The sequence below is a fragment of the Brachionichthys hirsutus genome, unplaced genomic scaffold (assembly GCF_040956055.1).
Source record: "Brachionichthys hirsutus isolate HB-005 unplaced genomic scaffold, CSIRO-AGI_Bhir_v1 contig_1314, whole genome shotgun sequence".
Classification (NCBI taxonomy): Eukaryota; Metazoa; Chordata; class Actinopteri; order Lophiiformes; family Brachionichthyidae; genus Brachionichthys; species Brachionichthys hirsutus.
This window is the reverse complement of record NW_027180702.1, coordinates 363-13,695: the sequence shown is the minus strand read 5'-3', so window position 1 is coordinate 13,695 and position 13,333 is coordinate 363. Positions and strand designations below refer to the sequence as shown.

Genomic DNA, 13,333 nt, shown 5'->3' with positions numbered 1-13,333 from the left:
GCCAGATCCTTATGTGTGTTCAAAAGAAAGGGGGAGTTTACATTTTTCCACACTTGAATACATTTTGTTGTTGTTAAAGTTTGCACAGGTGTTAAGCGTAATGTCCGGGCTGACAAACTCTCTTCAATAACTTCTCTCTTTGCAAATTCTTTTGAACACCTTCCAAGATTGGCTCGTTTTAGAATAGTAATAGCCTTATCATATAGTGCCGGCCTTGTTTCAGCATGTGGAGTACTAAGAGGGAGTCTTCCACCCACTCTGGACAAAATGTTTTGACCAACCCAAAATTTTGCAAAGTATGTCCAGAGACTGGTGTTCTTATCACTTAAGACCGCATTTAATATTGGCGTTAAAAACAAGGCTTCCAATTTCACGCCAAGTTCTGGAACTGCTTTTCCACCTTTATCCAAGGGCTTGTACATAATATCTCTTTTAACATGCTCTTGGTGAGAACTCCATATAAATTGAAACATAGTCCTTGTCAAGGCTGTGAGGAAGGACCTAGGAACTGGCAAGGTTGCTGCCAGAAAAGTCAGGGAGGCCAGAATCTCTGACTTAACAACAAGAACCTTTCCCGTAAAGCTAAGGTCTCTGTCTTCCCACTGTAAGAGTTTCCCTTTTATAGCTGGAAGTCTATTTTCCCAATTTAGGTTTTCCATATCCTTTCCGATCTGTATTCCCAAGACTTTCAATCGTTCTCTCTTTACGACAAGTCCTAATGCAAATGTTTCTTCATGCCAATTGAGATAGAGCATCTCACTCTTAGACCTATTCAGTTTTGCCCCAGCTGCCAGAGCAAAACAGTCACACCACTGAATGGTATTAAACACTGACCTGTTTTCTGTACATAATAATGTGATATCATCCATATATAAAGTCAGTTTTGCTTCTTTTCCACTACTGCCTGGAACAAGGAGGCCACGAATAGATGTGTCCTTCCTAATTGCACAGGCCAGTGGTTCGATGGCTAAGATGAATAACATGGCAGATAAAGGACATCCTTGTCTAACTCCTGATTGAACCTTAAATGGTTCAGTAATATGACCATTTACACTTATTCTGCTAGTGCAATCAGAGTATAACAAATCTACCCAGGCTCGTATTCGTGGGCCAAATCCAAAGCAAACCAAAACTTCTTTTAAATAAGTGTGGTTTATTTTATCAAAGGCTTTCTCTAAATCAAGGGCTGCAATGCATAATGGTGTTCTTCTGTCCATAGCGTAAAGGTAGCAGTCTCTAACTAGGGCCAAGCTATCACTCATAGCCCTTCCTGGTACTGAGCAAGTTTGTTCTTTGCCCACTATTTTATCTGCAACTTTCTGGATGCGGAGAAATAATGCCTTTGCCAGAATCTTACGGTCCACCCCGAGCAGAGTAAGTGGGCGCCAATTCTTGACTTCTTTTTTGTCTCCCTTTTTATACAAAAGTGAGATTATGCCATCTCTCAGTGAAGGCGGTAGACTTCCTTGTAATAAACTCTCATTATACATTGACAGCAAGGGGGCCTTCAATTCTTCCCAGAAGGTGATATAAAATTCTTTGGGCAAACCATCTGCCCCTGGGGCCTTATTGTTCTGCATACTCTCCAGCGCCATTGTCAGTTCATACATAGATAGGTCACGATCGAGTTGTACCTTATAGTCAATCACATTCTTATCTATGTTAGAGGAGATTTGCCACAGATGCTTCATCCACCTCTTCCCCTGAATATAGGTCTTGGTAGAAGGTATGCACACAGCTCAGCATATCCTTTATATCAGTTTGCATTCTACCATCTTTATCATTTAAAGCTTCAATTGTATTTCTAGGTCGAGCTAATTTCCTAAAAAAATACCGTGAGCATTTCTCATTAACCTCCATGTGATTAATCCTGCTGCGTGTTAATAAACCACGGCTGGCCTCTGAAGCTAGGTGTAACATCTCTCTCTTTAGCTCTATTATAGCTTCCACAACATCAAAACCAAGTTGCGACATGGTATAAAGTCGCTGTAACTTTGCCTGCTGTTTCTTAAGTACAAAGCGCCTTTTCTTGGCTGCCTTCCTCCCTTCATTGACGAAGAAGCTCTTGGTTCTCACTTTCACTTCATCCCACCATTCTCCAACTGAATCAAAGGCAAACTGCAGAGAGGACCACATGTGAAATTTGTCCCTGAATCTATTGATCACCCCCGGGTCTTGCAGCAAGGATACATTCAGCTTCCATAAGCCTTTACCCTTGTTCAATCTGCTCTTAAACCCCAGAGAACAGTCAATTTTTGCATGATCGGAGAAGAATACCGGCATCACTGAGGCATCAGCAACCAGCAGCCTCTTTGATATGAATAAAAAGTCTAATCTTGAGTGAGTTTTCCCATTGGTCCAAGTGTACCCAGGTACATGGGGGTTTATTGTGCGAAAGGTGTCTACCAATTTAAAATCTTGCACCAGACTACTTAAGGCTTCGGAACTGGAGTCCAACCTCACTGTTGTGTTAGTTAGTCTGTCCTTCTTGTCCAATAGGCAATTAAAGTCTCCACCCAGGATGACCTCTCTACTACATATAAGGAGTGGCTGTATTGCTTTTATGATTTCCAGGCGAGCTTGAAGAATTACAGAACAATAGACATTAATTATCCTTAAAGGAACATTGTTCCATACAACATCCACACAAAGAAGCCTTCCGTCTATTATATTCTGCACCTTTTGGATAATAAAATCCTGCCCTCTAAACAATACAGCAACCCCAGATGCCCTGTTTTTGTTGTCTCCTGACCATGCCGATTGACCATAATGCCACCTATCTGCAAAAACTTTGTAGTTGTCCCTATATGATAAATGACATTCCTGAAGGAGAAAAATGTCATTCGGCTCCGAATGTAAAAACGTGAAGGCTGACTGACATTTCACAGGGTCATTTAGTCCTCTTGTATTCAGAGATGCAATAGAGAGATGTGTCATGACAAAAGGTGTGGGGAGGCAAAGGTATTCTCAAACAACTTTTTTGTGGCATCTACTTTACCTTCTTTTTCTTAACCCGCACATAGTCTGTCTGTAGGGTCATGTCTTTGATGAGGGTCGTTGAGGAGAAGGCAGCCACATCATTAGGTTCCAAAAACGGCTGTGATGTGGGTGATGAAACTGACCAATCCGCTGAAGACGCATCACGGTGGGGTAAGGGAGAAGATTCCCCTGATGTGGGCGACTCCTGTTGCCGTTTCTTCGCCTGCGAATCCGTTGGCGCTGGTCTGGAAGATGGTATGGGCGGCAGTACCCCGGCCTTTCCCCCCGAGGACTCCTGGCGAGGCTTCTGTGGTTGCGGTGGATTTGCGGCACCTCGGGAGGCGGGGAGGTTAGCTATCAAAATGTCCAAGATTTTATCATGGTCATGGCACATCATCGGTAACTTCTCCACGTGAGCGCTTGCCCCAGTATCCTGGGGAGGGCCCACCGGTTCCAAGATGTCGGTGGTCTCCATTGAGGTCATGTCGTAATTGGACACAACAATGCCCTCACCCGGAGGTTCCGCACTCCAGTCTAAAATTGCCTCCACCCCCTCATCAGGTGGCAGTTCCTCACTTTGCCGTAGAATAGTCGTGCCTGATGGCTGCGGAAGTGCATTACTGTCTGACACTAGGGTCTGGCTGCCCTCAGGTTCATCAGCCCTCAAGGTCTGGCTTGATGGTGTTGCTATTTGTCCTATGGATGACTTCAGCCGATTAGAATAGGCTTGTGGACAGTCTCTGAAGCGATGATCAACTGAGGAGCAGAGGTTACATTGAAGAGGGGTTGAGCATTGCGCTGATGTATGATCTGACGCTTTACAGTTTTTGCAGAAACTCCTTGTACATGCAGCCGCCAGATGGTCCAGACCGCCACATTTCCTGCATTCTTTCGGCTGCCCCGAATAGAAGACTGTACCCCTGAATGCACCCAACTGGATAGAGCTTGGGATATGCTGCATTACTCCCTCTTGTCGGTTGAGACGAACTTGGAACCGTCTGGTTCCAGTCTTGATTCCATCAATGTCCATTACTTCCATGGCGTTGATCACCTCGCAGTGCCTTGCCATCCACGTCCACACGTCTTGGTTTCTTACTTTCTCAGAAAAGATCATAACATGGACAGTCCGTATATCTCTCTCCACTAGAGGTGTCACAGCGATCTCTCTGAAAGCCGCTGAGGTTTCTTTCTTGACCTTAAATCTTTCCAAGCAATTTTCAAAAAGCTGCATGGTGGAAAATACAACTTCAAAAATCTTCTTACCAGGATAGGCGAAAATGTACTCAAGTTGATTAGTCGAAAATCCAAGCTCTTTCTGCAGAATCTGCCGACTAAACTGGAGACGGTCCATCTGCAGTTCGCCCAAAAGGTCAAAACGGACAGCATTTCTCCGAGTAGCTTGGCCATGCGCTGAAGACATGGTGGAATATTAGCTAAATCCAACCATAGACTTCTGTTTGGCTCGAGCCCTCAAGCACTGAATTGTGTCCCATACACCGCACGACAGCAATTAAGTGGTAACTTCCCTGGGCAAACCACCTTGGTGATCATGGTATCGCCCCTGCCAGGTAAGTATGCCTTGGAACAGTCGGCCAAAGCGGCATCCTTCCCACACACACCGCCCTGCCCTGTGGCGCAAGCAATATGATTCGCAAAAGGCATTCTGGATGAAGCAGCCACATCGTTTGATATTCAAAAACGCAGCTCAAAAGTCTTCGTTTTGTGTGGGCAACAAGTTTTATCCATTTTGGTCACGTTTGCAGTCATTCCTTTCTCCATTACATACATAAATTGCACAATGTATAGCTAGTTTTCACGCAGTTTCTGTGACAGAGAGGGGGAAATAATCTCAGCAATCACTCAAAAGTTAAAAGTCCAAATGTGCTGTCCAATCACCAGCATCTGGACACATTTCCTTTCACCAACACCAAGACCGTGCAGTTGTCAGACACTCCCCACCCCTGCTTCTCAGGTGACTCAGCACGCCTTTTCTCACGAGGACAGTGGAAATCCACCGAGTGAACTCAGCCCCGCACGGAGGGCAGGGATCTGTCCTACATGTAACCCGATTGCAATTTTCCTTCAACAAATGGATCAGGGGAGAGCGCGAACGCAGTCCCCCACTACCAGAAATTATGCAGTCGAGATTCCCACATGTGGGGAATTCGCAGAAGTCAGCACAGCCGCAGTGCAATGGCGTAGCCTCGTCCTGGGCAAACCACCTTGGTGATCATGGTATCGCCCCTGCCAGGTAAGTATGCCTTGGAACAGTCGGCCAAAGCGGCATCCTTCCCACACACACCGCCCTGCCCTGTGGCGCAAGCAATATGATTCGCAAAAGGCATTCTGGATGAAGCAGCCACATCGTTTGATATTCAAAAACGCAGCTCAAAAGTCTTCGTTTTGTGTGGGCAACAAGTTTTATCCATTTTGGTCACGTTTGCAGTCATTCCTTTCTCCATTACATACATAAATTGCACAATGTATAGCTAGTTTTCACGCAGTTTCTGTGACAGAGAGGGGGAAATAATCTCAGCAATTACTCAAAAGTTAAAAGTCCAAATGTGCTGTCCAATCACCAGCATCTGGACACATTTCCTTTCACCAACACCAAGACCGTGCAGTTGTCAGACACTCCCCACCCCTGCTTCTCAGGTGACTCAGCACGCCTTTTCTCTCACGAGGACAGTGGAAATCCACTGAGTGAACTCAGCCCCGCACGGAGGGCAGGGATCTGTCCTACATGTAACCTGATTGCAATTTTCCTTCAACAAATGGATCAGGGGAGAGCGCGAACGCAGTCCCCCACTACCAGAAATTATGCAGTCGAGATTCCCACATGTGGGGAATTTGCAGAAGTCAGCACAGCCGCAGTGCAATGGCGTAGCCTCGTCCCAGGCAAACCACTTTTTTCACTTTTTAGGGGCTTTATTAATTATCGGGCAAACAAACCACAGGACATCTTCAAAGTACAATATCACATTTGCATAATATTAATCACATTTTCATCAACAAGTAAAAAAAAAATACATTTTTAAACGTCATTGAGCTCACCGTGTCAACACTAGCTTGCTCATTAAAACATTCCCCAATTTCCACAACTTTCTTAGTTCTGCAGCATCAAACTTTGCCTTATCTCTAAGAATATAATCATTAACAGTTGAAAGTCCTGCTTTTACAACTGATTCTGGGGATAAATAAAATTTCTTGAATACTAGTAAATTTCTACCCTTCCACATCCCTTCTTTGATACAATTAATGACAGCCCACCATCTTTCACATTTTTCACAATCGCCTGGGTCAAAGTCACCATATAAAATATCTTTTTCATTTGGTTCTCTATAGAGCTCCGATAACCACAGCTTTAGGATTGTCCACACTTTCCGGGCAAAGGAGCAGTACCAAAACATGTGGCTCACATTCTCGTCATTAAAACAGTTCAACCTTGGACATTTGGCAGACCTAGAACATCGTCTTTTCTTAAGAAAGGCTCGTGTTGGCATACGATCATGCACCACCTTCCAGGCCAGATCCTTATGTGTGTTCAAAAGAAAGGGGGAGTTTACATTTTTCCACACTTGAATACATTTTGTTGTTGTTAAAGTTTGCACAGGTGTTAAGCGTAATGTCCGGGCTGACAAACTCTCTTCAATAACTTCTCTCTTTGCAAATTCTTTTGAACACCTTCCAAGATTGGCTCGTTTTAGAATAGTAATAGCCTTATCATATAGTGCCGGCCTTGTTTCAGCATGTGGAGTACTAAGAGGGAGTCTTCCACCCACTCTGGACAAAATGTTTTGACCAACCCAAAATTTTGCAAAGTATGTCCAGAGACTGGTGTTCTTATCACTTAAGACCGCATTTAATATTGGCGTTAAAAACAAGGCTTCCAATTTCACGCCAAGTTCTGGAACTGCTTTTCCACCTTTATCCAAGGGCTTGTACATAATATCTCTTTTAACATGCTCTTGGTGAGAACTCCATATAAATTGAAACATAGTCCTTGTCAAGGCTGTGAGGAAGGACCTAGGAACTGGCAAGGTTGCTGCCAGAAAAGTCAGGGAGGCCAGAATCTCTGACTTAACAACAAGAACCTTTCCCGTAAAGCTAAGGTCTCTGTCTTCCCACTGTAAGAGTTTCCCTTTTATAGCTGGAAGTCTATTTTCCCAATTTAGGTTTTCCATATCCTTTCCGATCTGTATTCCCAAGACTTTCAATCGTTCTCTCTTTACGACAAGTCCTAATGCAAATGTTTCTTCATGCCAATTGAGATAGAGCATCTCACTCTTAGACCTATTCAGTTTTGCCCCAGCTGCCAGAGCAAAACAGTCACACCACTGAATGGTATTAAACACTGACCTGTTTTCTGTACATAATAATGTGATATCATCCATATATAAAGTCAGTTTTGCTTCTTTTCCACTACTGCCTGGAACAAGGAGGCCACGAATAGATGTGTCCTTCCTAATTGCACAGGCCAGTGGTTCGATGGCTAAGATGAATAACATGGCAGATAAAGGACATCCTTGTCTAACTCCTGATTGAACCTTAAATGGTTCAGTAATATGACCATTTACACTTATTCTGCTAGTGCAATCAGAGTATAACAAATCTACCCAGGCTCGTATTCGTGGGCCAAATCCAAAGCAAACCAAAACTTCTTTTAAATAAGTGTGGTTTATTTTATCAAAGGCTTTCTCTAAATCAAGGGCTGCAATGCATAATGGTGTTCTTCTGTCCATAGCGTAAAGGTAGCAGTCTCTAACTAGGGCCAAGCTATCACTCATAGCCCTTCCTGGTACTGAGCAAGTTTGTTCTTTGCCCACTATTTTATCTGCAACTTTCTGGATGCGGAGAAATAATGCCTTTGCCAGAATCTTACGGTCCACCCCGAGCAGAGTAAGTGGGCGCCAATTCTTGACTTCTTTTTTGTCTCCCTTTTTATACAAAAGTGAGATTATGCCATCTCTCAGTGAAGGCGGTAGACTTCCTTGTAATAAACTCTCATTATACATTGACAGCAAGGGGGCCTTCAATTCTTCCCAGAAGGTGATATAAAATTCTTTGGGCAAACCATCTGCCCCTGGGGCCTTATTGTTCTGCATACTCTCCAGCGCCATTGTCAGTTCATACATAGATAGGTCACGATCGAGTTGTACCTTATAGTCAATCACATTCTTATCTATGTTAGAGAGGAGATTTGCCACAGATGCTTCATCCACCTCTTCCCCTGAATATAGGTCTTGGTAGAAGGTATGCACACAGCTCAGCATATCCTTTATATCAGTTTGCATTCTACCATCTTTATCATTTAAAGCTTCAATTGTATTTCTAGGTCGAGCTAATTTCCTAAAAAAATACCGTGAGCATTTCTCATTAACCTCCATGTGATTAATCCTGCTGCGTGTTAATAAACCACGGCTGGCCTCTGAAGCTAGGTGTAACATCTCTCTCTTTAGCTCTATTATAGCTTCCACAACATCAAAACCAAGTTGCGACATGGTATAAAGTCGCTGTAACTTTGCCTGCTGTTTCTTAAGTACAAAGCGCCTTTTCTTGGCTGCCTTCCTCCCTTCATTGACGAAGAAGCTCTTGGTTCTCACTTTCACTTCATCCCACCATTCTCCAACTGAATCAAAGGCAAACTGCAGAGAGGACCACATGTGAAATTTGTCCCTGAATCTATTGATCACCCCCGGGTCTTGCAGCAAGGATACATTCAGCTTCCATAAGCCTTTACCCTTGTTCAATCTGCTCTTAAACCCCAGAGAACAGTCAATTTTTGCATGATCGGAGAAGAATACCGGCATCACTGAGGCATCAGCAACCAGCAGCCTCTTTGATATGAATAAAAAGTCTAATCTTGAGTGAGTTTTCCCATTGGTCCAAGTGTACCCAGGTACATGGGGGTTTATTGTGCGAAAGGTGTCTACCAATTTAAAATCTTGCACCAGACTACTTAAGGCTTCGGAACTGGAGTCCAACCTCACTGTTGTGTTAGTTAGTCTGTCCTTCTTGTCCAATAGGCAATTAAAGTCTCCACCCAGGATGACCTCTCTACTACATATAAGGAGTGGCTGTATTGCTTTTATGATTTCCAGGCGAGCTTGAAGAATTACAGAACAATAGACATTAATTATCCTTAAAGGAACATTGTTCCATACAACATCCACACAAAGAAGCCTTCCGTCTATTATATTCTGCACCTTTTGGATAATAAAATCCTGCCCTCTAAACAATACAGCAACCCCAGATGCCCTGTTTTTGTTGTCTCCTGACCATGCCGATTGACCATAATGCCACCTATCTGCAAAAACTTTGTAGTTGTCCCTATATGATAAATGACATTCCTGAAGGAGAAAAATGTCATTCGGCTCCGAATGTAAAAACGTGAAGGCTGACTGACATTTCACAGGGTCATTTAGTCCTCTTGTATTCAGAGATGCAATAGAGAGATGTGTCATGACAAAAGGTGTGGGGAGGCAAAGGTATTCTCAAACAACTTTTTTGTGGCATCTACTTTACCTTCTTTTTCTTAACCCGCACATAGTCTGTCTGTAGGGTCATGTCTTTGATGAGGGTCGTTGAGGAGAAGGCAGCCACATCATTAGGTTCCAAAAACGGCTGTGATGTGGGTGATGAAACTGACCAATCCGCTGAAGACGCATCACGGTGGGGTAAGGGAGAAGATTCCCCTGATGTGGGCGACTCCTGTTGCCGTTTCTTCGCCTGCGAATCCGTTGGCGCTGGTCTGGAAGATGGTATGGGCGGCAGTACCCCGGCCTTTCCCCCCGAGGACTCCTGGCGAGGCTTCTGTGGTTGCGGTGGATTTGCGGCACCTCGGGAGGCGGGGAGGTTAGCTATCAAAATGTCCAAGATTTTATCATGGTCATGGCACATCATCGGTAACTTCTCCACGTGAGCGCTTGCCCCAGTATCCTGGGGAGGGCCCACCGGTTCCAAGATGTCGGTGGTCTCCATTGAGGTCATGTCGTAATTGGACACAACAATGCCCTCACCCGGAGGTTCCGCACTCCAGTCTAAAATTGCCTCCACCCCCTCATCAGGTGGCAGTTCCTCACTTTGCCGTAGAATAGTCGTGCCTGATGGCTGCGGAAGTGCATTACTGTCTGACACTAGGGTCTGGCTGCCCTCAGGTTCATCAGCCCTCAAGGTCTGGCTTGATGGTGTTGCTATTTGTCCTATGGATGACTTCAGCCGATTAGAATAGGCTTGTGGACAGTCTCTGAAGCGATGATCAACTGAGGAGCAGAGGTTACATTGAAGAGGGGTTGAGCATTGCGCTGATGTATGATCTGACGCTTTACAGTTTTTGCAGAAACTCCTTGTACATGCAGCCGCCAGATGGTCCAGACCGCCACATTTCCTGCATTCTTTCGGCTGCCCCGAATAGAAGACTGTACCCCTGAATGCACCCAACTGGATAGAGCTTGGGATATGCTGCATTACTCCCTCTTGTCGGTTGAGACGAACTTGGAACCGTCTGGTTCCAGTCTTGATTCCATCAATGTCCATTACTTCCATGGCGTTGATCACCTCGCAGTGCCTTGCCATCCACGTCCACACGTCTTGGTTTCTTACTTTCTCAGAAAAGATCATAACATGGACAGTCCGTATATCTCTCTCCACTAGAGGTGTCACAGCGATCTCTCTGAAAGCCGCTGAGGTTTCTTTCTTGACCTTAAATCTTTCCAAGCAATTTTCAAAAAGCTGCATGGTGGAAAATACAACTTCAAAAATCTTCTTACCAGGATAGGCGAAAATGTACTCAAGTTGATTAGTCGAAAATCCAAGCTCTTTCTGCAGAATCTGCCGACTAAACTGGAGACGGTCCATCTGCAGTTCGCCCAAAAGGTCAAAACGGACAGCATTTCTCCGAGTAGCTTGGCCATGCGCTGAAGACATGGTGGAATATTAGCTAAATCCAACCATAGACTTCTGTTTGGCTCGAGCCCTCAAGCACTGAATTGTGTCCCATACACCGCACGACAGCAATTAAGTGGTAACTTCCCTGGGCAAACCACCTTGGTGATCATGGTATCGCCCCTGCCAGGTAAGTATGCCTTGGAACAGTCGGCCAAAGCGGCATCCTTCCCACACACACCGCCCTGCCCTGTGGCGCAAGCAATATGATTCGCAAAAGGCATTCTGGATGAAGCAGCCACATCGTTTGATATTCAAAAACGCAGCTCAAAAGTCTTCGTTTTGTGTGGGCAACAAGTTTTATCCATTTTGGTCACGTTTGCAGTCATTCCTTTCTCCATTACATACATAAATTGCACAATGTATAGCTAGTTTTCACGCAGTTTCTGTGACAGAGAGGGGGAAATAATCTCAGCAATCACTCAAAAGTTAAAAGTCCAAATGTGCTGTCCAATCACCAGCATCTGGACACATTTCCTTTCACCAACACCAAGACCGTGCAGTTGTCAGACACTCCCCACCCCTGCTTCTCAGGTGACTCAGCACGCCTTTTCTCACGAGGACAGTGGAAATCCACCGAGTGAACTCAGCCCCGCACGGAGGGCAGGGATCTGTCCTACATGTAACCCGATTGCAATTTTCCTTCAACGAATGGATCAGGGGAGAGCGCGAACGCAGTCCCCCACTACCAGAAATTATGCAGTCGAGATTCCCACATGTGGGGAATTCGCAGAAGTCAGCACAGCCGCAGTGCAATGGCGTAGCCTCGTCCTGGGCAAACCACCTTGGTGATCATGGTATCGCCCCTGCCAGGTAAGTATGCCTTGGAACAGTCGGCCAAAGCGGCATCCTTCCCACACACACCGCCCTGCCCTGTGGCGCAAGCAATATGATTCGCAAAAGGCATTCTGGATGAAGCAGCCACATCGTTTGATATTCAAAAACGCAGCTCAAAAGTCTTCGTTTTGTGTGGGCAACAAGTTTTATCCATTTTGGTCACGTTTGCAGTCATTCCTTTCTCCATTACATACATAAATTGCACAATGTATAGCTAGTTTTCACGCAGTTTCTGTGACAGAGAGGGGGAAATAATCTCAGCAATCACTCAAAAGTTAAAAGTCCAAATGTGCTGTCCAATCACCAGCATCTGGACACATTTCCTTTCACCAACACCAAGACCGTGCAGTTGTCAGACACTCCCCACCCCTGCTTCTCAGGTGACTCAGCACGCCTTTTCTGTCACGAGGACAGTGGAAATCCACTGAGTGAACTCAGCCCCGCACGGAGGGCAGGGATCTGTCCTACATGTAACCCGATTGCAATTTTCCTTCAACAAATGGATCAGGGGAGAGCGCGAACGCAGTCCCCCACTACCAGAAATTATGCAGTCGAGATTCCCACATGTGGGGAATTCGCAGAAGTCAGCACAGCCGCAGTGCAATGGCGTAGCCTCGTCCCAGGCAAACCACCTTGGTGATCATGGTATCGCCCCTGCCAGGTAAGTATGCCTTGGAACAGTCGGCCAAAGCGGCATCCTTCCCACACACACCGCCCTGCCCTGTGGCGCAAGCAATATGATTCGCAAAAGGCATTCTGGATGAAGCAGCCACATCGTTTGATATTCAAAAACGCAGCTCAAAAGTCTTCGTTTTGTGTGGGCAACAAGTTTTATCCATTTTGGTCACGTTTGCAGTCATTCCTTTCTCCATTACATACATAAATTGCACAATGTATAGCTAGTTTTCACGCAGTTTCTGTGACAGAGAGGGGGAAATAATCTCAGCAATCACTCAAAAGTTAAAAGTCCAAATGTGCTGTCCAATCACCAGCATCTGGACACATTTCCTTTCACCAACACCAAGACCGTGCAGTTGTCAGACACTCCCCACCCCTGCTTCTCAGGTGACTCAGCACGCCTTTTCTCTCACGAGGACAGTGGAAATCCACCGAGTGAACTCAGCCCCGCACGGAGGGCAGGGATCTGTCCTACATGTAACCCGATTGCAATTTTCCTTCAACAAATGGATCAGGGGAGAGCGCGAACGCAGTCCCCCACTACCAGAAATTACGCAGTCGAGATTCCCACATGTGGGGAATTCGCAGAAGTCAGCACAGCCGCAGTGCAATGGCGTAGCCTCGTCCTGGGCAAACCACCTTGGTGATCATGGTATCGCCCCTGCCAGGTAAGTATGCCTTGGAACAGTCGGCCAAAGCGGCATCCTTCCCACACACACCGCCCTGCCCTGTGGCGCAAGCAATATGATTCGCAAAAGGCATTCTGGATGAAGCAGCCACATCGTTTGATATTCAAAAACGCAGCTCAAAAGTCTTCGTTTTGTGTGGGCAACAAGTTTTATCCATTTTGGTCACGTTTGCAGTCATTCCTTTCTCCATTACATACATAAATTGC

General features: G+C 45.4%; 5 non-coding genes across 5 annotated transcripts; all 5 read right to left on the bottom strand.

The window, feature by feature from the left end:
- Positions 1-5,074: 5,074 nt before the first annotated feature.
- On the bottom strand, positions 5,075-5,238 carry LOC137916476 (U1 spliceosomal RNA). Its single transcript, XR_011106497.1, has one exon. It is a non-coding gene; the product is annotated as a U1 spliceosomal RNA (small nuclear RNA).
- Positions 5,239-5,759: 521 nt separating this feature from the next.
- On the bottom strand, positions 5,760-5,918 carry LOC137916483 (U1 spliceosomal RNA). Its single transcript, XR_011106502.1, has one exon. It is a non-coding gene; the product is annotated as a U1 spliceosomal RNA (small nuclear RNA).
- Positions 5,919-11,580: 5,662 nt separating this feature from the next.
- On the bottom strand, positions 11,581-11,744 carry LOC137916464 (U1 spliceosomal RNA). The gene has a single exon (XR_011106486.1). It is a non-coding gene; the product is annotated as a U1 spliceosomal RNA (small nuclear RNA).
- Positions 11,745-12,265: 521 nt separating this feature from the next.
- Positions 12,266-12,429, bottom strand: LOC137916474 (U1 spliceosomal RNA). Its single transcript, XR_011106495.1, has one exon. It is a non-coding gene; the product is annotated as a U1 spliceosomal RNA (small nuclear RNA).
- Positions 12,430-12,950: 521 nt separating this feature from the next.
- On the bottom strand, positions 12,951-13,114 carry LOC137916473 (U1 spliceosomal RNA). Its single transcript, XR_011106494.1, has one exon. It is a non-coding gene; the product is annotated as a U1 spliceosomal RNA (small nuclear RNA).
- Positions 13,115-13,333: the final 219 nt, after the last annotated feature.